We start from the raw sequence: 27,203 nt of genomic DNA, 5'->3' as shown, positions 1-27,203 counted from the left end.
TTCGTGTGGGCTCTAAGTGTTAAGTGGTAATTCGAGGTGAGCACCCAATTCCACTAACCGAGCGACACGTAGCACTTGGGAGGAGAGAGGAAACCGCTTTATCGGGTGGGTATTCTCCGTGCTTGTGTCTCATCTGAAATCATTTTGGACCGTTAGATCAAGTGGATCCAGATCAACGATCACAAAGTGTTGTGCAAGTTTATTTATCGAGAAAAGGCATCAGCCATTGATCTGATTGAAGGAGATCAATAGTGGAGATCGAGCAGATTGGTTGGTGATTAGGCTAAACGACAACCATCAGATCGCGCGCCAGATCGACGATCGCGATTTAAATGCTAATCGCAGAGATGAAGGGTTGATCGAAGATCGAAGAAAGGAAGGAGCAACGTAGCGAAGGTGTCTTTGATGTGCGGACCCAACGATATATAGGACTGGGTGTATAAATATTTAAAGTGCGGCTAAGTGTTTCAGGTCAGGTTTCCATGTTTCCATGTATTCCTGTTATCTAATATGTTTTATGGTCCCGGGTTTTGAGGATTAAGCGAAAGATAAAATGCTTCCAATAGGTTTGTGGGCCATAACCCACAGGCCTCAGGATCGAAATTTGTAAATGAAAGGGATTTTTCCTTACCCCAAAATCTCCTTTCATCATTTGGTATCAGAGCAGGGAAAGGTCTTCCTGCGAGAAGGAAGAAGGAATGCAAGTAGAAGGAGAAGGAGGTACAGTTGATAAAGCATGGAGAGTTATGGTCTTACTGTCGTGTAGAGAATAGTAGCAAAAGGTGAGAAGACTTGCAACAAACCTAGAGTAAGGAGTGCTCAATTGGTTCCAGAGAAGAGAACCAGAAGGATGCCAAAAGACTAAAGCTCATAGGAGAAGCTTGGTGAGGTATCATGTAGTAGAGAAGACTGTTACTGTAGAGGTTGGTTGCAGCTCACAGAAGATCACGAAGGTAGTTCCACTAAGAAGTGGGTAGAATTGCTCAAGATAAGGAGAAGCATATGACCAGGAGGTCATAAATTTTTGTGCCTTGGGAGTCTGATGCAGGAGCATCCAACACTCTTCATTAAAGAAGGAATCCAAAGTGGAGCAAGGAGGACGTGGACCATCGGAGCAAAACAGGGGACAAATTCTGTTAAAACAGGGCTAAAATGATGGAAGTGACAAGTCTCTAGAAGACTTACTTAAATGTAATTTGTCATATGTATGCATATAGAGAGATTAGTTGAGAGATTTGAGGAAAGGATGTGATCGGATCCTTCACAGTGATCTGATCCAATCTTCCCTTATATATATATATATATATATATATATATATGATGATGATGATGATGATGATGATGAACTTGCGTGTTCAATAAGAGACGAAATAGAGAGACAGAGAAAAAAAAAATTGTGTAAACCAGAGTGATCAAAATGTAGTCGAGAGGATAATTGTGACTAAGGCTGAAATGATTTAGCTTGTAATCATTTTGTATAATATATAAAAGTGTGTTTTAGTGTTGAATTGTGCGCCTGTGTATTATTATATAGATAGCCTGTGTGCATTTCATATATAGAGTTAGTCCTGCGTTGCGAGATTTTTTATCAGCCATCGATCATTGTATGGATCGATGGCGATCTAAAATATCAATTATATGAATGTCGTGTGTTTTCAAATCGTGGCAGATCTGTATTAAGTGCAAAGATCCATCAATAAGCGGAAGATCAATGGCGTGGGCGACAAAGAACGAGAACCGTCGATCATTTAGATTTAACGGTCATTGTGAGGCTTAGATGCGAGGCATTAATTCGCGAGGAAAGTAGTTTCACAACAAGAAATGGTATTTCATGTGGGCTCTAAGTGGTAAGTGGTAATTCGGGGTGAGCACTTGATTCCACTAACTAAGCGACACGTAGCACTTGGGAGGAGAGAGGAACCCACTTTTTCGGGCGGGTATTCTTCGTGCTTGTGTCTCATCCGAAATCGTTTTGGATTGTCAAATCAAGCGGATCCAGATCAACGGTCACAAAGTGTCGTGCAAGTTTATTTATCAGGAAAAGGCATCAACCGTTGATCTGAAGGAAGGAGATCAATGGTGGAGATCAAGCGGATTGGTTGGTGATCAAGTTAAGCGACAATCGTCGGATCGAGCGCCAGATCGACGATTGCGATTTAAATGCTAATCACAGAGGTGAAGGGTTGATCGGAGATCGGAGAAAGGAAGGAGCAGTGCAGCGGAGGTGTCTTTGATGTGCATACCCGACGATATATAGGTCCGGGTGTATAAATATTTGAAGTCTGGATAAGTGTTTCGGGTCAGGTCTCCATGTTACTGTGTATTCCTGTGTATCTGATATGTTGTATGGTCCCGGGTTTTGAGGCTTAAACGAAAGATAAAACACTTCCGATAGATTTGTGGGCCATAACCCACAGGCCTCAAGATCGAAATTTGTAAATGAAAGGGATTTTACCTTACCCCAAAATCTCCTTTCATCAGGAGAGCAGATCTTCCAACGGCTATATTTGACTAGGAAACAACTATTTTGAATGAGAAACAATTAAATTTGACTGGCCAACTTGACTGGACCAAGGGAGAGGAAAATTTATTAATGTTATGATTATTACCAAAATTATTGTTATATTTATTACGAGCATTTGAATAAAAGTAAAGTTTGTATTCAAAATTTTAGAAAATTAATAAATTAGTTGTCCAATTATAATTAAAAATATATAAATGGTTAGTAAATCATCAAGGAAGTTAGTTTTTTTGGCTACCTCAAAATTGCTAATAGGAATACTAATTAAATGGTTATGTATAATGTGAAATAATTATAAAACAAAAACAATACATCTTTCTTTTTTTCTAATTTGTTTTTCTTTAAATTTTTTTTTTTTGAAAAATTTTCATTTATTTATTTATTTTTTGTTGTTTTCCGTTAATTGTTTATTCAAATTTTTTATTTTTATGAGTTAATTTTGGTTTTTTTTTTTTTTTTTACATTTTCATAGGTTTTTTTTTTTTCTTTTTATATATTTTTTTCTATTTGATTTTTTTGTGATATTTTTTTATTTTTATTTTTATGTTTTATTATTGACATGAAAATCACCAACATTTAAAAAAACTTATCCACACTTTAAAGTGTAAAAACTAAGCCGTCTAAACAAAAAGGGTTGATGCTATCAGCACTTTTTAAAAACCAAGATGAAAATCACTGACAAAAAAAAAAGTTCACACTTGATACATAAAAAAATTTAAAGTGACAAAGCCCTCTCAGGACTTGGGCTATAGGATTATACCCCTAAGGGGCTACTTGTTCGAGGAAAAAACAAGTCCTTTCGAAAATGTGTTGACATTGCATCAACACTTTCCAAAATCAGCATGAAAATCACTAACATCGAAAAAAATATTCATACTTGATACATAAGAAAATTTAAAGTGCCAAAAATTTGCTAAAAAAAAAAGTGTATTTTGGCATCACCACTTTTCAAAATCGGATGATTTTTTGCTACCTCAAAAAAACGTGTACCAGTTCACTTTCTCGTTTGACCGGTAACTATGTTTAGGTTGGTACAACAAGCTATAAGGATAGCTTGTGATAGTCAGAGTGCAATCTTTCTGGTGAAGAACCCAACTTATCATTCTAAGACAAAGCATATTTATGTTTAATATCACTTTGTGAGGGACATGGTTCAAGATAAGAAGGTGTTTATGGTGAAGCTAGACACTTGGAATAATGTTGCAAATTCACTAACAAAGTTTGTGATCACTAGGAAATTCTCTTGATGTAGAAAAGCAATGAGGATTGATACCCTGGATTGTTGATCATGTATTCATGTGACCCCCTCTATGAAAATAAAACAACAAGAGGGAGAATGTTGTGTATGTTTTATATTGTCTACACAATTAGAAACATGCATGATTCATATGCATTAAGTGTAGTGTGAGGGTCATAGTTGGGACGGTGGGGGGTAGGGGGAATTTGGGTGGTATTTTTCATTTTTTATTAGTATATTTCAACACATGGTTTTCATTTTTAGTAGTTTCTGTGAAAAAAGAATAATCTCACTTCAGAAATCCTATTGCAATCACTCATTTATCATCTCCTACTTGTTATTACATTCAACAAGTTATTTAATTTATAAACAGTGATGAAAAACACTACTGCAGACTACATTGACATATAGATCATAAACTAAAAATAGATATGAGACAAACACACAAGGGACACTCTTATTTTTGGAAAAACATCCCCGAAAAAACCCAATGTGAGAAAACTGGTGCATTAGATAAAGGGTTTGTATTATTAAGCAATAGTTCTGAATACAACTATTGATGCCCTCTCGGCTATCCAGTTACAAAGATAAAATATATTGGCAGAAACCTAAGTGAGATTACCTCACTTCACCTGGAAAAATCCCTCCGATCCGGCAACTGGATTGACTATCCCTGCCTACAACTACGCTGCCCCTTCGTAGTAGCTGCGTGGGCCTACGTGGAGCACTCCAAGACACTGTGTTAGCTCTACGCTGCCTCCTCTACCTCCTAGAGCTCTAATGTTAGCCTTTTCAGCTAATCCTACTGCTCCCCGCTGAATTCAAACTTCTGGAGGAGGGCAAATCTTCCCCTGCATGGGCCCTCCTGGCCCAACATCAGCCTCCCTTGGTCTGCATTGCCTCCTCTGGTGTATCTCTACCTCTCTCTGCTGAGTATTCGAGGTCACGAAAAATATTCTCCAACCCCAACTATCCCTACCCCTTTGCGACAACTCAGATCACCTGATTGATTTTCTCAGTAAACCACGCACCAGAAAAATCAAACTGACTGATCAATATGGTGTATCTCCAACTGACCCTCTAGCCTCCTCTTATACTTTTCGTGTTGATGAATCAACGACTGAGAGTAAGTCCCTAATCAACATCTAAGATTAAAACAGACTTGATCCTCGTCTCTTAGAAGCTTCTCACCCATATCTTTATTAATACCCATTAATATTTTTATTTTCCTAAGTTTAGACTTAGGAACCCCATTAAAAATATTAATTATTTTAATAACTCACAATCTAGGTGGAATTTCTCCAAACGATTTCTAGGTCTTGGAGATCTTACGTATTCTAGCCCCTCCACAAAATTTCAGAGCTAGAGCACATGCGATGCTACCCAAAATCAACAGTTTCACGATATGTGGTGGTTCAACTCACGGTTTTGTAATTTTGGTTAAGGAACTATTATTGTATTCTCATCCAAGGTTAGCCGGTCAGGGGTTTATGGATGATGGGGTATATACATATTGCATTATTACATTGCAAATATATAATATATTGAGAAATACTTAATTTTCCTCACTTTTAGATTTCTAGTTTCAAAAATCTATGTTAAATGTGTGTGTCATTGCATATTTTTAGTTTTTTGTGAAGAATGTGTTTACAACAATAAAATGTATAGGGTTAAAACCAACATACCCTGACATTTGTGAAGACACGTGCCACCTAAGACTTCTTAATTAGTAAATGGGGGATAATTATATTTTAGACAAAACCATAATTCGACAAATTCCCTGAAAGGACCAACTACCCAAGATGACCAGTGGTGTATGGGTTGTTGATATAGCCCAATCCACTAGTAGGGTGTTTTCAACATCACTATAAAGATATTAATGTGAACATAAAAATGATCTCAATAGGATATTATACAAAGAGCAGTGTTTAGGATTAATCACATTGTAAGAATTGGGTCGACATTTCGAACCAACTAATGTGGTTAATCCTCAGGACAAGGTGAGAAACCATACGATTTGAGTGAATAAATAGCAGGGATGCATCAAGGTTCAGGGTAAGCCGTTCAAAAACTTGTTGTTGGTAAAATAAAATTATTAAGTTAGAAAATAATTGTATGTGATAATTAAATAGTTAATATTGAAATTGTAAATTATTTATCAAATTAAATAATAGTATAATCTAAGATTAACTAATATAATAGCATAAGGTAGGGTTGAGTTATTCAAGGTAAGTTAGGTAGAAGACTAGCCGTTATTATTAATAGATTAGTGAATAATAATTTTAAATTAATACTTAATATTTTGTCAATTTAAAATAATAGTATTTTCTAAGCATAATTTATAATATTAATAGTTAGATTTAACCTATTTAATAAGACTAGTTGTTATAATCAATTACTTAATAATTTATATAATAATCTTAGGCTGAGATTAGTTATTACGTAAGGAATTAGTTTATAGTAGTATTAAAACTAATTTATTTAATAAGTCAAATAATAATATTATCTATTTAATAAATATTAATAGTTAGGGTAGATGTGATAAAAAAAACTAGCCGTTAATAAAGTATAGTAAAAGCTATCAAGAATTAATAATCTATATAATTATTAAGTAATAAATTAATTAACAAGTTTTTATAATATTATGATTTAAAAATAAAAAATAAAAAATAATAATTTATATAATTATTCTGTAATAAATTAATTAACAAATTTTATAATATTATGACCTAAAATAATTACACAAGATTCTATTAAAAGGGGGGGATATAATAAAAGAATATTTAGATAAAACTACAATGTTGGGACAGATTCAAGAAAAGTTTTAAGGAGCCGATCAAAGGAAAGAGGATAGAAAATCGTCCTTAAAAAGGAGGAAAGAGAAGATCGGGTAAAGGGGAAAGGATGAGCCTTCTCCTAATCAAGGTGGTCATCATCAGAGATTCTTAGAGCACGGGTGGCGAGAGTGTTGAGAACCCCAAATTTTTGAGTCGGGAAATGATGAGAGTTAGCGTGGAAGTATTGTTCCGTGTGAGTCTTCTTTCGAAAAACTTGGTGACAAATGGAACCATCATCCCTCCTAGAAAGGAGAATGTCGAGAAAGGGAAGGTGACCATTCTCCTCAACCTCCATAGTGAACTTAATGGAATCTGAAAGAGAATTCAGGTGGTTGAGGAACATATATTTTTTTCACGACCATGAGACCAGGTGACACAAGTTTCATCTACAAACTGCTTCCATTTTTTAGGACAGAATTTGGCAGATGCAAGGGCCCTTGTCTCAAAATATTCCATAAACAGGTTTGCGACAATGGGGGAGAGAGGGGAGCCCATCGCAACACCACAGGTTTGTTCATAGAACTCACCTTGGAAACTAAAGAAAGTGGAGGTGAGGCACAGGCCAACTAACTTGGCAGTGTCTTTATCAGTGATGCGATTAATGATATCAATAGCTTCTTGGATGGGGATTTTGGTGTATAAGGAAACGACATCAAAACTCACCAATAAATATCTACGGTCTAATTTGATATCTTTCCATTCTTGAATGAAGGAGGTAGAGTCTTTCACAAAAGAATTAGTGCAGCCTACAAGAGGTTTGAGCTTCTGGGCTAGGAATTTAGCCAGAGGATAGGTCAGACCATTAATGGTATTAACAATAGGTCTCAAGGGGGCACCAGATTTATGAATCTTCGGAAGACCATAGATTCTAGGGGTGAGGGGGTTGCTCATGATGAGCTTACGGGAAAGGGGATTAAGAGATGGATGTTCTTTAATCGAAGAAACAACCTCTTTAGAGATGGAATTAAGGGGATTATTCTTGAGCTTGGTGTAACTACCACTACTAGGTAGATGTTCTACCATTTTGTGGATATAATCAAACTAGATCACAAAAGTCTTAGATCTAACAAGATATTATACATTAGAGAGTCCATGAATCATATCATATAGAAGGTAACACTAGTGTCAAACCTATAATTTCACGACATGTAGGATGTTTTTCCCCTCCAAACTTGCATTAGGCAGGTGTATACAAAATCCTCACATCAGGAATTATTGGTATCAAAATTTTGAACTCATCAGATTGATGTTTAATTGCATAGAGTATCAACTAATGTATATCCGTATTAATCCTAGATCTATCGAGCGCTCAGAGGAATTACACACACACACACACATATATCCTTTTTTTTACAAGGGAAAACGTCAAAACTTGGGCAATTCCTACAATAGAGGTAGCTAACAAAGGCATTCAACCTAGTGAAGTCTTACATAAATCTTAAAGAACTCAACTCATCTATATATCTCACAAAGATATCCTTGATATATACACACATACATGTGTGTGTGTGTCAACTGGATGTAGCTTAGGTGATTGGGAGAAATGTTGTTATCCTCCCTACCAAGGTTCAATTTCTACATGTGACATGTTAAGATCATAATGAATATATCCTTGTAATGGCTTTTAGCCTTGTTGTTTGAGAGTCCCTCAAAGACTGAAACATATATATTCCTCATATGTAATATAAGGATATTATTTCATAGAAAAGTGTATTTGTGTATTCTAAAAATATCCTATTGAAATATCTAGATATCCTATTTTTATTGTGTTACTCACACAATCTCCCTACAAAATTAAACACCACAATCAATATCTATAATTTTAGACTTGGTAATATATATATAAAAAATCAATCACCGCAATCAATAATTCTAGACATAGTGTAATTCATATATATATATAACACCCCTACATGTAATTTGCAAAATAACCTTGCCTCATAATATTGTAACCTAACGTGGAGATAGAAAAATGAGAAACACGTTCCAATGGAAGAGTATGGTACATTTTTAAATGTTGCATTTTAATAACTTCCACTTTCTTATTTTAGTACCACTACATATCACAATGATGAGTCAAAAGAATAGTGATAGAGTTGTGCACCATGGGGATGACAATATAATCTACATGAATTAGATTTTTTACGTGATACATACTAGACATGGATAAAAGTCGAAACCATGGCATTAAACTACACATTTAACATATGTTATGCACATACGTTTTTTGAGAGGCCAATAAAGCTAGACATTCTAGTTGTCTATTATTCTAATACTTTACAATTTGAATAAAACATATGAAAGGTCATACAATTGCTTTACATCTTTAAAAATGAAAAAAAAATATTGTATTCTCGTGAATTTTACGGAATTCCGTGTTTGATGTGTTTTACTAATTTTTAAATGTTTCCATCAATTATAATCACTAATTAATGCCATTTGTGTACAAGATTTTGGAAGATAAATTGTTGTGTTTAATGACAAGAAGGGAGGGAAATTGAATCATTCTATTCTATACATAGAATGATGTGAAAATAAGTTTGTATGTTAAATACGAAATTCCAAACTTGTTTTCTACAATTATTTCGTTTAATCATGAACCAATAGAAATCGAATCATTGTATTTTATATCTAGGAAGATGTGAAAATAAGTTTATATGTTTTTGTAAGTTTCGTAGGACTTTTTGATTTTCGTGTTTATATACCTAGAAAGATGTGAAAATAAGTTTGTATGTTTTTTTGTAAGCTTGGTAGGACTTTTCGATTTTCATGTTTACATGTCCATTATTCACTCCGCTACGAGGGAGGGTAGCACAAGATTTGAACCCAAAACTTCTCGTTCAATGAGACTTCCTTTCCACGGCCACTGCCACTTGAGCTACCCCAAGCAGACCAAAATAAGTTTGTATGTTAAACACGAAATTTTTGTAACTTTTGTGTTGATATCATTTTATATTTTTTAAATTTTGGCAATGTGAGATGTATTACAAAACTAGCCTAGATCTATTTTAACTTTAGCTCTATCAAGTGTCAAGAATGAACAAATTTCTTTTCATTTTAAAAGAGGTTTGTAGCTCAAGAAATTTGATCCCTTTAAGTGCTTGGTAGATCTGAAATTAAGATCGATCTAGGGTGATTTAATTATCAATTATAATTAATTATTTTATTTTATTTTTAATGTTTTTTTTTTTTTTTATGTAATTTGACTAGTTCAAAATGTTTTAATTAATAATTTAATTGCTATTGTTTAGTTTATTATTATTATTATTATTATTTTGTGTAATTTGACCGAATCAAAATGCTTACATAACATAACAGGACAAGACAATAGCTCTTCCATAGTGGGCTAGAGAGCATTTCTCGACGCAATAAATACTTTGATGCTTATCATGGATTGATGCCTATGTTTACCAATAATTTAATTTATATGGCTACAATAATTCTTTATATATGTTGAATTTTGATCAATGATTAAAAAAAATTGAAAATTTTATCGAATGATGAATGAGCTTTTGAAAATTTTACTGAATAATGAATGTGTTATTTAAAGTCGATTTCATTATAAAATATAATAAATATATGTTTTAAATTATAATACAATATATAGCTACTATACATTGTATATAAATGTAGTCTTATCAATAAAGGAAATGACTTTTTTTAAGGCATTTTTCAAGTTAATTTTAATCAAAATCCGGTAGACATTTTTAAAATCTTGAGTTTAAGTTGTTCAATATGTAGAATTCAAGTGCCTTGATAATAGAAGTGTCCTAAGCCACACAAATTTTATTAATGAGGAAAATAAAATTACATAATAGATGCAAGTGTTTAAAACAATCTCCCAATACTCTTGCAGGAGGAGAAAAATAAGCTTATGTCCTAAACTAAAATTTTTATGGATCACTTATTTTATGTGACAAGTGTCCATTTACATTTAATGTGATTCTAGCAATTCTCCTAATAAATTTCCTAATTTGATTTCTAAATAACAACATTTTCTATATGTCAAATCTATTATAACAAATAAATATTCTAAGAAGACTCTTATGACTATAAATAATTAAATATTAAACTATCTGCTTTGGATCATATATCAAACATTCCCCCCTTTGATCCAGAAGTACATCATAACAAATACTAAGTTCTTCCTCGAACTTAGTAAATTTGATCCTACGAAGTGGTTTTGTGAAAATATTTGAGATCTAGTCTTTTGAAGGATGATATATTGGTTTGAAGACATCATTCGCGATGAGTGTCATGATGTAATTATACTTTGTGGCACATACTTTGTTTTAGAATGGAAAACTAGATATTTTGCAAGTTTGATGGCTGAATAGTTGTCGATGAATAAAGATGTGGCTTATGCTTGAGGAACACCTAAATCTTGTAAAACTTTGTGCAACCAAACAATGTCACGTGTTATTTCCCATGTTGATATATATTTTGCTTCTACTGAAGAATTTGTCATTGTGATTTGCTTCTTGAAACTACGAGAAACTGTTGTTGACCCCATGTTCATCAAATAGCCTAATGTTGATGCTCGATCATCAACACTTCCAATAAAATCTGCGTCTGAATATCCACCAAGTACAAAATTCTTACTCTTTTTATAGAGAAGATTGAAATATTTCATACCTTGGATATATCTAAGAACCATTTTTGTTGCATTGCAGTGGCTTTCCCTTGGTTTATACATAAAACACAAGAGAACACTAGCTGCATAATATAACTCTAGTTGAGTGGTTGTCAAATATATCAAGTTTCCAATCAATTATTTGTAATTAGTATGGTTTACCAACTCTCCTCTTTCAAATTTTGAAAGTTTTTAATTTTGCTCCATTGGGGTGAGAATGGAATTGCAGTATTGCATTCCAAATTTTTTAAGTAGTTCAAATGCATATTTGTTTTGACCAATGAAGATGTTGTTTGGATGTTGGAATAATCCAACTCCAAGATAGTAGAGAAGTAGTCTCAAACCAATCATCTTGAATCCAACATGTAATTCCTTCTTTACTTGCACAATATGATCATAGTTGTTTCTAGTAATGATCATGTTATCCACATACGAAGCGAAAATCACCATATTTTTACCCTGTTGACGCACATATAAGGCATCATTTGATTCATTGTGCTTAAGTCCAACCTTACGAAGGTACTCATCCAATTTTGCATACCAAGCTTGTGGAGCTCAAAATAATTGGGATTTATTAAATTTTAATTTACAACCCCATTGGTCATTGTTGAAGGAGATTACAAATCAAATATTATGTACACCAAGGGATCACAGGAAGGCAAAGCCCTTTTTTTTCTTGTGCTTTATTTTTGTTGTTGTTGACAATCACATATGGTTTCAAAATCATCGGGTATTTGTTCCACACCATGGAACAAAGAAAATTGATTGAGGTGATTTTGACAAAATGACTCTAATTCAGGCTGGTTTGAGATTTTGCTTGAATATGATTAAAATTTTTATTAGCATCATTATGGTAAGACATTATATGAAAATCATTTCTTTGTCTCTCCTTACCGGGTTTGTATAACAAAGAAAAGGTAAAAGGCTAGAAAATATGAAAAGAAAATTAAGGCCAAGCAGAGGAGGAAAATGCATGAATTTTCCAATCAATTGGAACCTGATGAATTTGCAAACATATGGAATGGCTAGATATGTTGCTTTCTTGGATTCTATGAAAACAACAACCACTACTTTGATTTTGTAATTCAAATTCTTGCAGATTAAAAGAGGGAAGGCACTTATCAAATGTATTTTAGCAAAATCAAAGGCTGAGACAAGCAACTGGGGGAGAGTCTTGGACCATTAAGTGATATGGGGAACTATTGTTAACATATACAACTGGATGTTCTCAACGGGCTTGATGAAAAAACCATCAACAACCTCCAAAAAAGAATAATGGATATATAAGAAGGGATTGTTGATAAAATGAAACCAAATGTGCAACCAAAGAAAAAATTACAATTTTTGCAAATATAAAACATGGAAGCTGAAATTTTAATTTTCTTTTCCTCAATAAAAAGGAAACAATTTTCATACCAATTAACAACTGATCAATTCGATGGATTTTTCCAAAATCCTGCAAAGTTGGAATCTCCTCTTCTCCTCTTTACACTAATTGCATCATTATAACTCTGACACCATCAACATAAAAGAATTGTCCTTAGACGCACATATTTTATTAATCAAGAAAAGAAAATTATATAATAGATGAAAAGTTTACAACAATTAACCCTAAATTGTTGTGGATATTCCACTGAATAGTTCATCACAACATATATGATAAAGCTATATCTAAAAAATTGAAATATACATTGTTAGGGTTTTATTTTTCTTTATATTTCTAGATCTATTGATTACAGTGAATTGTGTATGCATGCAAATTAAAATTATGCGGAAAATATGGAACATTGAAATAAAAACTCGCAAACCACGAATGCCATAAGATATGAACCATAATTTTTTTTTCAAGAGAAAACTCAACTAGAAGGTGAGGTTTCTCTACTATCTTTATATGAATAGAAAATGATTGTGAGTTCAAAGATGTATGGATTGTGGCCCATGGGATACTACAATGCCTAAATCCTCTATGTGTGCTCTATCTCCTATCCTTATCAGTTATTTTTCGTCATCTATGGAACAAATTCACTTGAAATAATGGAACCCCTTTTCCTCCTAGTGGCTAGGTTATAATACAACCCAATATCTTGCTAATGGTTATGTTTGACTACTTCAACTCTTAACCAGAGTTACAATATGGACTCTTCTAGAATATTCTTCATCATAATCATGTAACTAACCCATTTTCCATTAATAATGGGGGCTAACATGACATCCTCTCAAATTATGTTGGTGAAAACATGAAGATCAAATTCTAAGTGGCATAAATTTTGGATACAAAATCCGATTGACACAATTATTGCATTGTTGGAAATTTCTCTATGTGTAAAATTTGAAAAAAAAAGTGTCGTTCTAAAGAGGCAAATTTTTACCCCCAAAAAACATCATTTGATGCCTCATAATGCTCTCGAATGGTTTTAAAGCCCAATTTTCCAATCTGGGTCCCACCGGTAAAAATGGTCCTCTTAGTTGATTCCCCCACTTTTTCCACTTTGAAAGCATCGATGTGGATGAAAATCAATATAATGAGCCAATTCAAATCAATAATTTGTCATGTCCCCATTTTCATTTTCCTCTATAGTGCAGTCGTGATGGGTTTCTAGGATATGTGATGGTAAGGTCGCAAGAGTAGGATTACATCATCATGGTTTCTGGAGGAGTTTTTATGGGATCCAATGGCATTCACTTTGCATATTTTGTCATTTGCACAACTTGGCTTTTGTTCCATTGTATTTTGAAAATTTTCAAAAAATAGCTTTATTATTGGGTCTGCCTTAATTAATTACACTTGGGTGGAATTTTAGGAGGATCATTTGATGGAACCCCTTATTGTAATAGCTCATCGGAACTAGAATGAGAAGATATATAGGATGGGATGCTCAGAAGTGAATTCTAGTGGTCGGATGAAGTATGGTGGGAAATTTACCATTTTCCCAAATTAAAAATGACTTTACTTAGTCATTTAATTAGAATGAGAAAATAATTAATTGGAGAAAAAAGCCAAACTGACTCAAAATAAAATTAATAGGTCACTTAAGATGAAGTCAAGGGAGGAAATTATAGAATAATAATAAAATAAGATGCTTCTAGAGGTTTGGAGATCTATCTATGGAGTCTATAAAAGGAGGAGGAGAAGATCATTTGAGACATCTTGGGTTTGAGTATTTTATGTAGGGAGGTTTTGGGAGCATGGTTATTAACTTCAGTAGCCCTAGGACGGAAACCCTCAGGTGATTTAGTGAGAGTGGGCAAGCACCCAACTCTCTCCTTGGTGAATTCATCCATAATTCATAGGTTGCAGCTATTATTTTCAGTTCAAATTTTGGAGGCCCAGTTTCAACTTGTAGCAGATATTTGTGGGAGACCATTCTCTCATCCATTTCCGACATTATATGTACTCTTCTATTTAATAAAACAAGGTTGAGTTTTCTACATGATTATCTTATCAAATCTTCAGTTCAAATTTTATTTCATGTTTTTGTTATTGAATTATGGTTCAATTTGTGCAAATGGTTTAAGGAATTGACAGTTTAAATTTCTAAGCAATCGTATACAAAATTTTATATCTAGGACATTATAGTGGTATCAGAGTTGGTTTTCCTACGAGATTGAGGGTTTACTTGCCAAATTGTTATACCAAATTTATTTATGGAAGGATGGTTTTCCTAAAGACAAACCTTGATAGGAAGGAGAAATCTCTAAGTGCAATTTTCTCTCTTGAATATTAATTGCTCAACAAAATGCTTAACAAATTGTCTAATGAATAATAATTATTCGACAATTTGAGATCGTCAAATATTTCTCAAAAGGGACCAAACCATTATTAATCTTTAAAGGAGTCATCACATCATTAAAGTGGTCAAACTTTATGAAGGAAATGAATATTAATTTTAAACCCCGTGGAAATATTATGTTCAAAAGGGAGCCACCATTTCCAGTCAATTCATTATTCAGAAGGACGAGTCCGAAAGTCGTATTCATGGCATGTGTTTAGTCAATTTAGTATCCTAAATTGCTTGCTTAAATTATCAACCGAGGTTTGTAAGCTGATGAAGTGTAGTTCACAATATGTGCTTAGTTAACCCTTGTTACTTCGTTGTTTTGTATTTTTATATTGTTTTGGGGGTTTCTGTTCTTTGATTCCTAGTGATGTACAATCTGAATTGGGAGAAACTTAAGTGAATCTACACTTCCTAAGGGTAAACCAAGAGCTGAAGCTAGTCAAATTCTAATTTAAAGAAAGGAAAAACGGAGCATCTATCCTATCTCACCATTAATCCTAAGTCATGAATCTATTTCTTAGAATTAAGGGTGAAGTTGTAGTGCATGTTCAAATAAATACAGAGAATGAAATCAACTGAAGTACTTCTTAGTTACCCTAAACTTCAATTTTGAAAGATAACCTTCTTGAGATGGGATACAAGCAACTTTTTGTACCTTATGATCTAGAGAACTAAATGAAACATGCAGAAGGTAACTGATTGATTTCAAACATTGTGTGAAGTGAATGTTTAACCATTTAGTTTAGGATGAGTATCAACTTGAAATGGTGATCAAAAACATTCATTAACACAGTGGATTGACAAATTTGTCCTAGAAAATAAATAACAAAACAGTGAGTAAGCTAGATAACAGTGCATTCTCATTACTTCAACCTTACTTTGTTTAGAAACAAAATCGTTTCCTTTCATGAAATGTGTTGGAACAACAAGACTGTACAATTGAGTTTTAACATCATGTTATTGATCAAAACTAAAATAAATCAACCTAAGTTAGAAATACTGCTAAAAGCAAATAATGAAATTAAAACTAAATAGAAAACGAATGGAAAGAAAACCTTCTTCAGTGCAGGGGCCCTCTAGAACTGAGTGGGTTGAGTTGTTAACTAATTAAAAATGCTCTCTTAAACGATCATTGGTCAACACACGACTTGTATTATAGAAAAGAACAAAGTCCAAAATACAGAGCTGAAAGTCTGAACTTAATACATAAAATTCTTCGAACCCCCTCGATTCTGTACAACCAGTATTTAAAAGGAAATAATCATAACCGTCTTTGAGGAAAACTAGCTACAGGTGGCTCATACGTATTACAACAGAACTGTGTAAACTTCTGATCAGCTACAGGCGAATTAAATTCGAGAAAGATGTTTGCAACGAAACCATTAACACAGGTGGATGATCCGAGTTAATGTTTGCAACAGAACTATTAGAATTATTGATTAACCACGAAAGAGCAAACGAAGAGTCCTATTGCTTCCGGGTATCATATGTTTGACTCCACCTTTGACTACGATCTTGAGCTTGATTTCTTGTTGATCTAGGCTGAGTGAATAGGATAGAATCCATGTGGAGACGATTCTAGAGATGCCCATGTGGCCAGATTCTTCATTTGACACCTGGAACCTGCCAGACCATGGAAGTAGCTACAGAATACACAGTTAGCTGCAGAATAGGCTGCGTTCTGTAGCTAATTTGCAAAAATTTATTCAAATAGAAAAAACATAAAAATATAACATGTTAATCATTTAATGCCTTCCTTAAGACAAAACCTATCATTTATCATTGATTGGGATCTGTAATCTTATGGAAAAGCAAGGGAAAGAAGTGAGAAAAGTTGTCAAGGAGAGGGTAATTCTGAGGTTCAACATACCCCCACTGCAAAATCATTGCATGTCCTCATGCAATTTGCCAAAAATGTGAATTCTTCTTTCCTATTGAAATTTCTCATACACTTCTGCTAGTACATCCAGTTTTCTTCTTTTGCTCTTCTTTGAAATGACTGCCATTCTGGGTTTCTTCATAAGAAGCTTGTATTTAAGGTTGATGACTATTCTGTTCAAGCTTCTATTCTTCCTCTTCAACTTCCTATTCTTCTTATACCACAGTCTTAGATGCAGGATTGTATTATCATGAATAGCCTTGTCCAATTTACTTTGTTCTCTCAAGGTTTCATTTTCTTTCTTGATATATCTGTTCAATATCTCTAATTCATATATTTCCTATTTGAGAGAGTCAATTAGAGGTTCTTGTCGATTGACAAAGGGTTCTGGATTGACAGAGGATTCTGGATCCATTGAGGCACTTTTCTTCTCCAGTGATTCTATATAGTCATATATTTGTTGCTGCACTGGGTCTATGCTTGGAGATCTTCTGCTGGGGCTGCCTTCGAAATACTGCTTAGGAGAATTTTAAGGAATGTGTGCAGATGGAACATTATCAGGAGATGGTATTGGGGTTTCTTCTTCTAAATTATGAACTTCGTCCCCTTTGATGATATATTCTTTACCATACCTCGAAGTCTAGAGCTCCTTCTAAGTTGTAGAGGACTTACGGTCTCCTCCTTTGTACCCTTCTTCTCCCTTCTTATATTTTCTTTTCTCCTGATTTGTCTCATAATCTCTGTCAATTATTTGGAGATTAATTTTTTATCATCTTTTTGTAATGAAGATTCAGGTTGTTTCCAGTGGTTTCACCAGCTTTCTTTTTCATCTTCCCTTTTTGCTTGATTTTCTTCCTGATTTCTGTTAATTTTTCAGAGACTAGCTCTTCATCATTTTTCTGCGTTGAGGACTCGACTTTACTTTGAATGGTTATACCAGTCTTCTTTCTCTTACTCCTTCTGACATTACCTTCTTCAAGTGACTCTGGTGCCTCTTGGAAATAGTTTCTTATCAGGAAAATTTCCCAAGTATCTCATATTCTTTTCAAATGAAACTCAACCAGTATCTTTACCAACCCATGATGGTACATGGTTGTGTCTATGAATTCTATTTTTTTATGTACATTTGAAACCATCCTTTTTAAAAATTTTAGCAAGAAGAAAGGAAGATTGATTTCTCCATTTTATAGAAAGTTCATTAATAAACGTATATGGTAGACATACATGCACCCGAATCTCCCCTCACAGGTAATAAATTTCTGTAATATCAAAAGCATGCTTCTCCATTTACTTTTAAGTGTTGAAATAGGAATTCCTTTTCTAAACACAGAGACATCCATACCTGGGTTCCTGAGGATTACTTTCCATGATTCACTGTGGAATTCCTTGTTTTTGAAGCATTTTTCACCATGTCTTGGAAGTTCTATAGCCTCTGTTATGAAGGATTCTATTACTGCAAACTTAATGTCTCCAATTTCTACTTTTGTACCATCAAATGATCTAGCAAAATATTTTGTGATCTCTTTGTGGAAACCATAAAATTTTTCAATGAAGTTGAGCCATCCAGCCTTCTGTAGCATTTCCTTGAGTTGTGGGTATCCTTCCATATATTTTGCTCCTACTGGCTCTGTCCTGACAATGGGTCCCATGGCTTCTGTTTCACAAAATTGCTTAACCTTCATAATTACTCTCCTGGTCTATGAAATGGATTGACTGTGAGTATGGTGAAAAAGAACTATGGGTTTGCATGGAATAAATAGATGGTGAGGGTTTGGAGAGATGTGGACAAGTTGGTCACATCGTAGCCATGATCATTAACAGATGGAGTTATTAGGGACCGTTTAGGTACAAAGTATGGAGAGCATAGCGGAGATGTGGTATGATGAAGTTATTATGTGCAGTTTGGTACCGAGTATGGAAAATGTGGTGGAGATGTGGTATGATGAAGTGGCAGCCAAATCAAATGATGACTCGTTAAGGAGACATACGATTATCCATATGATACATGCCTTATGTATTTTAACTTGCTGTTTGAAATAAATTTTGCATTTTACCTTTAGAACTTAACCTTTCTGCTTGATAACTCTTTGGTGTTGATCCGTGGGTACCTTTTAGCATGTTTGGTCTCCAAAACTAGATTCTTCAATTTCCTGCATTCATGATTTATTTGTGAGTTGTACAATTGTGCCAAAGCTGATAAGTAAGTTGTAGTTGCAGAATCAAATTAGCTACAGAATGGAATCAGCTGTAGAATGTGAAAAGAAGGAAAAGTGAATTATGGCTATGGAATATGAGTGTAAAAATGAAATGGAAATGGGATATCACAGTGAGATGGAATGAAATGTAAAATAAAATGGGAAAAGGGTGAGATGGAGTAAAAATGTAAAAATAAAATGTAAATGAAATATGACAATGGGATGAAATGGAACTGTAAAATAAAATGAAAACAAAATGAGATGGAATGAGCCTATGAATTTGCAGACTCTGAACTGCAAATGAATGTAACTTTTTGTCACTACTTATTACATAAAGGAAATGGAAAATATAGGATGTCAGAAATCTCTGATTTTCACCCTGTATTTTCTGTATAAGTATGCCAATCAATGATTGGTTTTCAAACTTATACAATTTATTATATATTTTTTTATATTATATATATATATATATATATATATATATATATATATATATATATGGAAAAATAAAGGCTAAGTTAGTGGAGAAGAAGAATTCTTCTTCACTAGCTTCATTTCAGAGTTATTCTGGAAAATCTTAATGAACTCCTCTCTTGAAATTGGCTTCTGATATATCTTCAACTGATGACCATTCACAAGAAGAGGTATTTTTCTTTCATCTATTGTCCTTATCCTTACTGCTTCATTATTAAAGACTTCTTCAATTTCATATGGCCCAAGCCAATGAATCTGAAACTTCCCTTGAAAATCTTTGAATTTTTAATCGAACAAAAGTGCCCAATCTCCCGCTTGAAACTTCTTTCCTTGATATATTTATCATGCCATTTAGCCCTTTGTTGTTGGACTATACTGGTTCTTTGAACTGCATCTTACCTAATTTCATCAAGCTCATTGAGTTGCTCCAATCTATGTTTCTGTGCCTCTGATAAATCCAGTCCCAATTGGACTGCCATCTTGAAGGTTTTGATTTGAAACTCTATAGGGAACAGGACTTGTTTCCCATAAACAAGTTCATAGGGTGTATGTCCCGTCGTGTTCCTCCATGTAGTTTTATAGGCCCATAAGGCTTCAGGAAGCCTTTCTGCCCAATCTCTTCTATGTAGATGCACAGTCTTAGTGAGAATTCCTTCAATCACCTTATTTGTAGATTCAACTTGACCATTTGCTGTGGATGATAGGGGGTAGATTTCCTATGTTTGATCTTGTAATCTTCCACAAGACTCTTCACCATTTTAGATGTAAATTGAGATCTCTGATCTGTCACAATTTTTCTTGGAACACCAAAACAAGTGAAGATGTCCTCAAAAGGAAAATTAACTACAGATTTTTCATTAGAAATGGTAATACTTTAGCCTCTACCCATTTAGTGACATAATCGGTGCATACCAATATATACTTCTTTTGCTTAGATGGGGGATTAATTGGTCCAAAAAAATCCAAGGCCCATTTTTCAAAAGGTTCAATGAGTACCTGAATTTTTAGTGGCATTTCATTTGAACAAGCATGTTTTCCTACCCTTTGGCAACTGTCACACCTCTTGACATATTCTTTGTCATCTCTGAAGATGGATGGCCAATAATATCCTAAAGAAAGGATTTTATAGGTTGTCCTCTTATCAGCAAAGTGTCCACCACATGTTCATCATGACATGCCTTAATAATCTCAGGCATTTCATCTTCCCTAACACATCTTCTTATCATGAGATTTGGACCTATTTTATACAATTCATTAGTAATCCATGAGTATCTTGCACTTATTTGAATGATTTTTCTTTTATCTCTAGGAAACAAATGTGAAGGCAATTTCCCTGTGACTAAGTAATTAGCAATATCTGCAAACCAAGGGATATGAGTAGTCACTGCAAAAAGATATTCATCAGGAAACATATCTTTAGCTAGAGTGTCATCTTTTATATTTTGAATTCTAGACAAGAAATCAGCAACTGTGTTTTGTTTTCCAGGTCTATCTAGCACAGTAATATTGAATTCTTGCAAGAGTAATAGCCATCTTGTAACTCTACCATTAGTAATAGGTTTATTCATTAAGTATCTAATTGCAGAGTGGTCTGTATGAACAAAGGTTTCATAGCCTGTTATATAATGTCTGAACTTATTGATAGCATGAACAACAACTAAAAATTCCTTTTCAGTTACAATATAATTTAACTCGATGGGAGTCAAATTCTTACTTGTATAGTAGATGGCATAGGGAATCAAATATTTTTGTCCTAATACAGCTCCCAGAGCTGTATCTGAAGCATCTGTTGAAATGTGAAAAGGTAGTTTCCAATTTGGACCTCTCAAGATGGGTGCTTTAGAAATTTTTGCTTTTAAAGTCTCAAATGCTAACTGGCAATCAGGATTCCAATTGAATTCACAATCCTTGGTGAGTAATTTGAAGAGTGGTGATGCCATTCTAGTGAAATTTTCTATAAATCTTCTATAGTATCTTGTAAATCCTAGAAAACTTCTAACATCCTTTTGACAATTTGGAATTGATAATTTAGAGATGACTTCAACTTTAGATTTATCAACTTTAATTCCATCTCCTGAAATGTGATGTCCTAAAACAATCCCTTCTGTAAAAATCATAAAACATTTTTCATGGCTTAGTGAAAGGTTTGCTTCCTTACATCTTTTAAGAACCTTTTCCAAATTTTCTAAAGCTTCTTCAAATGTATTCCCATAGACTGTAAAGTCATCCATATATACCTCTACACAATCATGTATTAGATCATAAAAAATTCCTAGTACTTCTCTTCGGAATGTTGCAGGTGCATTACATAATCCAAAAGGAAGTACTCGGTAGGCATAGGTTCCCCATGGACAAGTAAATGTGGTTTTATCTTGATCTTTAGGTGCCACCTGAATTTGATTATAACTACTAAAACCATCCAAGAATGAGAAATAATTCTTACCTGATAATGTATCTAACACTTGATCTATAAAGGGCAAAGGAAAATTATCTTTAAAGGTAGATTTATTCAGTTCTCAATAATCAATGCATACCCTACATTTACCATTCTTTTTAGGCACAATCCCTAAAGGGGAAACCCATTGGCTGTCTGAAATTGGGTAAATGAAGTTTACATTCAATAGTTTTTGTAGCTCTTCTTTCACAATTTCCTTAAGATTTGGATTCATCCTTCTTTGAGGTTGTCTGATAGGTTTACAATTTTCCCCAATGTAGATGTGATGTATACAAGTCTTAGGACTAATTCCTTTCATGTCAGTATATTCCCATGCATATGCAAAAAAATGTTGATGTAATGTTTTGATTAGATTTTCCCGTTGTAATTTCTCCAAGTTATTGTTTATGTTCAATGTTCTCCTTGGGAAGATTTCAATTGCAAAGCTACCAAATTCTTCCATAGAATAAAGAGACATCTCCCTAGATGAAAAATATTCAATATTAGGCTTTTCTTCGAATTGATCATGTTCATATTCTGGAGATGATTCAAAATTTTCCATTGTATTCAAGATTTGACTATCTTCACTAATGTCTGAAATAGTAAAGAGAGGTTGAATGTCATTTTCATCATCAATCCATTCTTTGTCATCTATTTCTGTGATTGTTCTTGCTGGAGGATATAGAGTGAATTTCTTAGTTGAATTCCCATCAGAAATATACATGTCACCAGATCTACAGCTAATGAAAGCATCAGTTGTGGCCAGCCAAGGTCTTCCTAATATAAGTGGATGTCCTCCTAGATTGTTCTTGGGGGTTAAGATCATAAAATCAACAGGGTATTCCCAAGAATCTAAGGACACTGAAATATCTTCTAACACACCATCTAATTTGATTATAGATCTATCTTCTAATCATAGTAATGTAGCTGTGTAAAGAATATTAGGAAGCTTGAGTTGTTCCATGGTTTGTTTTCTCATGATGTTTATAGTTGCTCCTAAATCAATCAATGTATTCGGAATTTCAACTCCATTGATATGTGTTTTCACAATTGGACTTCCTGGATCTACATATTTTTGTATGGAAATTCTTCCCATCATTATGTCTGCTATTTTTCCTACCAGGTGAATTCTTTTTGTTTCTTTTGTTTTTCTTCCTGGTTTCTTTATGCTCAACTCCTTTATTGTTTTAGCTAGAATTGGAATCTCCTTAATGGATTGTAACAAAGGGATTTTGATATAGAAATTTTTCAATTCATCTAGAAAATCATAACTAGGCAACATAATCTACTTTTCTACTCCTCTATCAACTTGTAATCTTTTAGGAAAAGGAGGTGCAGAAGTAGATATTGGTTGCTCAATGATATGAGTTGAGTTCATTGGTTCTTTCTGTTTTTCATTTTCAGTATTTTGGTTTTGGAGAGATGTTCCTTCAAAACTTTTATTGGGCTGTAGAGAATCTTCCTTAGAATTGTCTTGTTCCTGAATAACTACATAAGGATTTTCCTTTTCTAATATCTTAGTTGAACATCATTGAGATCTAGAGGAGTTATCATATAAGTTGGAAATTGTTGTCCTTCCACCATGTAAGTATTCTGAGGATTTTTATTGTTGGGGTTTGGTAATGGTTGGGCAAGCAGTTGATTTGGTCTCTGCTGAAATGGTAGTAAGAGTTGAGAATTTTGGTTTTGAAGTTGAGGTTGCTGGTTTTGTTGTGGAATTTTTTGTGGGAATGGTAGTGAAAGTTGAGGATTTTGATTTTGAAGTTGTGGCTGGTGATTTTGTTGTAGAATTTGTGGGGGAGGATAATTCTGATATGATGGAGGATATTGATAATATTGAGAAAATCTTCCATAAGGATTTTGTGTTCCTTAAGCCCAAGGTTGAGATTGAGGCGAAGGTTGCTGCCAAGAATTCCAATTTAGTGGTGGGTGAAGATACATTTGATTGTTAAATCCCTGATTTTGTGGCCCCTGCCAAGGTATTCTAGAGACAAAGCAAAGAGATTCTGCTGAATTTGGAATTATTTCTTCTTGAAAAACAGCCTTAAGACCTAGAATTGAAGGACAACCCTTGGTCTCATGGTTTTCTGAACAAATCACACAAGTCTCTATGATTTTTTCATCTAAAGGGAATTCTCTTAAAGCGTGTTTTTTTCTAAATTCGGGATAGAAAATAGATAAAGCATCAACCTCGATTTTCTGCTTGTTTTGTAACTTAAGGGTGTCTATTTGCTCACTGCGGCTCCCTAGAATATTTGTTTTGAACTCATCAAGCATATTCCCAATTTCTGCCCTACTCACTGATCTAGTTGCAGATTTATTCACTCTAACAAGAGAAGGATCTCTCGAACTTTTTCCAGTTTTGGATTTTCCTCTTGAGATATGAACACATAATTCTCCTATGTCACTTAATGGGAGTTGAGAGATATCTCCCTTCCCCATCATGTTAAGGATATCTATCCACTCATCTCTAATGACTTTTAATAGAAGATATTTTAAGGTGTCTTCATCTAAGTTATCCATCTTTGCTCTTTTCAAGTTATAGTTGAATCTCTCAATTAAATCCTCTAAATTTTCATCCTCTCTTTGTATCATTTTGAACACTTCATCCTTGTGATTGGTAGGCATGCAATAATCCAAATACCTGTCCAAAAACACTTTCTTCATGTCATTCCATGTTCTAATGGACTGAGTGACCAACCCCATGAACCACTTCAAAGCAACTCCTTTCAATGTTGAAGGAAACAACTTAAGTTTTTGAGAGTCTTCTAAATAATCATAGGTTCTGCACAAGACTTCAAATTCAAATAAAAATGTTTCAGGATCTTCACTTTTTAACCCATGGAAATTTGGGAGGACAGAAGGTGAGATATTTTTCATTGTGGCATTTGTTTCTTCATCAACTATAGGGAATCCAAAAGAATTATCAATTTCCCTATTTCCTCTACCTCCTCCATTATTTCCTTTGCCTTCTCCATTATTTCCTCTACCTCTTCCTCTACCTCTTCCTCTACCTCCTCCTCCTCCACCTCCAAACAGTTTGAATTATCCATCCTCTCCTTCTTCTGCCATTATAGTTTCTTCAGAGTCAATATAAGATTCAACCTGCAAGGTTAATTTCTCTTCCTCTGGTTCCTCTATTAATGGTATGTGGGAGAGAGGTTCTACTTCTTCTTCCTCACTAGGTATTCTTAATTCTTCAACTAAAATATGCTCCCCTGTGGAGGTGAAAAAGGCTACTCCTTTTGTTGGAGATCCAAGATTTTCCTCCTCTAGGACTACCTCAGTAGATGAAGTAGGAGATCCTCTTGATTGAATTTTTGACCTTAGAACTTCAAGAGTTCTATGGCTAGGAGTATGAGCTTGAGATGGAGGTGTATCTCTTCTTAGTCTTGGTGGAGTAGGTGGTGTTGTAGGTATGGAACTCCTGCCTCTAGCTATAAATCTACCCCTAGAGTCTCTTTCTCTACGCATGCCATTTTTTTTTGAATGTAAGATATAAGGTTACCTAATTTACACTTCCCCTGCAGTGGTGCCAAAATGTTTATTCAATTTAGTATCCTAAATTGCTTTCATAAATTATCAACCGAGGTTTGTAAGCTGATGAAGTGTAGTGCACTATATGTGCTTAGTTAACCCTTATGACTTCGTTGTTTTGTATTTTTATATTGTTTTGGGGGTTTATTTTCTTTGATTCCTAATGATGTACAATATGAACTGTGAGAAACTTAAGTGAATCTAAACTTCCTAAGGGTGAACCAAGAGCTGAAGCTAGTCAAAATCTAATTTAAAGAAAGGAAAAACAGAGCATCTATCCTATCTCGCCATTAATCCTAAGTCATGAATCTATTTCTCATAATTAAGGGTGAATTTGTAATGCACGTTGAAATAAATACAGAGAATGAAATCAACTGAAGTACTTATTAGTTACTCTAACCTTCAATTTTGAAAGATAACCTTCTTGAGTTGGGATACAAGCAACTTTTTGTACTTTATGATCTAGAGAACTAAATGAAACATGCAGAAGGTAACTGATTGATTTCAACCATTGTGTGAAGTGAATGTTTAAACATTAGTTTAGGATGAGTATCAACTTGAAATGGTGATTAAAAACATTCATTAACACAGTGGATTGACAAATTTGTCCTAGAAAATAAATAACAAAACAATGAGTAAGCTAGACAACAATGCATTCTCATTACTTCAACCTTACTTTGTTTAGAAACAAAATCGTTTCCTTTCATGAAATGTGTTGGAAGAACAAGACTGCACAATTGAGTTTCAACATTATGTTATTGATCAAAACTAAAATAAATCAACCTAATTTAGAAATACTGCTAAAAGCAAATAATGAAATTAAAACTAAACAGAAAACGAATGGAAAGAAAACCTCCTTCAGTGCAGGGGCCCTCTATAACTGACTGGGTTGAGTTGTTAACTAATTAAAAATGCTCTCTTAAATGATCATTGGTCAACACACGATTTGTATTATAGAAAATAACGAAGTCCAAAATACAGAGCTGAAATTTTGAACTTAATACATAAAATTCTTCGAACCCCCCTCGGTTATGTACAACCAGTATTTAAAAGGAAATAATCATAACTATCTTTGAGGAAAACTAGCTACAAGTGGCTCATACATATTACAACGGAACTGTATAAATGTCTGATGAGCTACAGGTGACTTAAAATTTGAGCGAGATGTTTGCAACAGAACCGTTAACACAGGTGGCTAATCCGAGTTAATGCTTGCAACATAACTGTTAGATTTATTGATTAACCACGAAATATTAGACGAAGAGTCCTATTGCTTATGGGTATCATATGTTTGACTCCACCTCTGGCTATGATCTTGAGCTTGCTTTCTTGTCGATCTGGGATGAGTGAGTAGGATAGAATCCATGTGGAAATGATTCTAGAGATGCCCATGTGGCCGGATTCTTCATTTGACACTTGGAACCTACCAAACCATGGAAGTAGCTACAGAATACACAGTTAGCTGCAGAATAGGCTGCGTTCTGTAGCTAATTTGCAAAAATTTATTCAAATAGAAAAAACATAAAAATATAACATGTCAATCATTTAATGCCTTCCTTAAGACAAAACCTATCATTTATCATTGATTGGGATCTGTAATCTTATGGAAAAGCAAGGGAAAGAAGTGAGAAAAGCTGTCAAGGAGAGGTTAATTCTGAGGTTCAACAGCGTGTTTCT

This window comes from Pinus tabuliformis, chromosome 2_2 (assembly GCF_031772625.1).
Source record: "Pinus tabuliformis cultivar Carrire ecotype Pingquan chromosome 2_2, CPIR1, whole genome shotgun sequence".
Classification (NCBI taxonomy): Eukaryota; Viridiplantae; Streptophyta; class Pinopsida; order Pinales; family Pinaceae; genus Pinus; species Pinus tabuliformis.
This window is presented reverse-complemented; position numbering follows the sequence as displayed.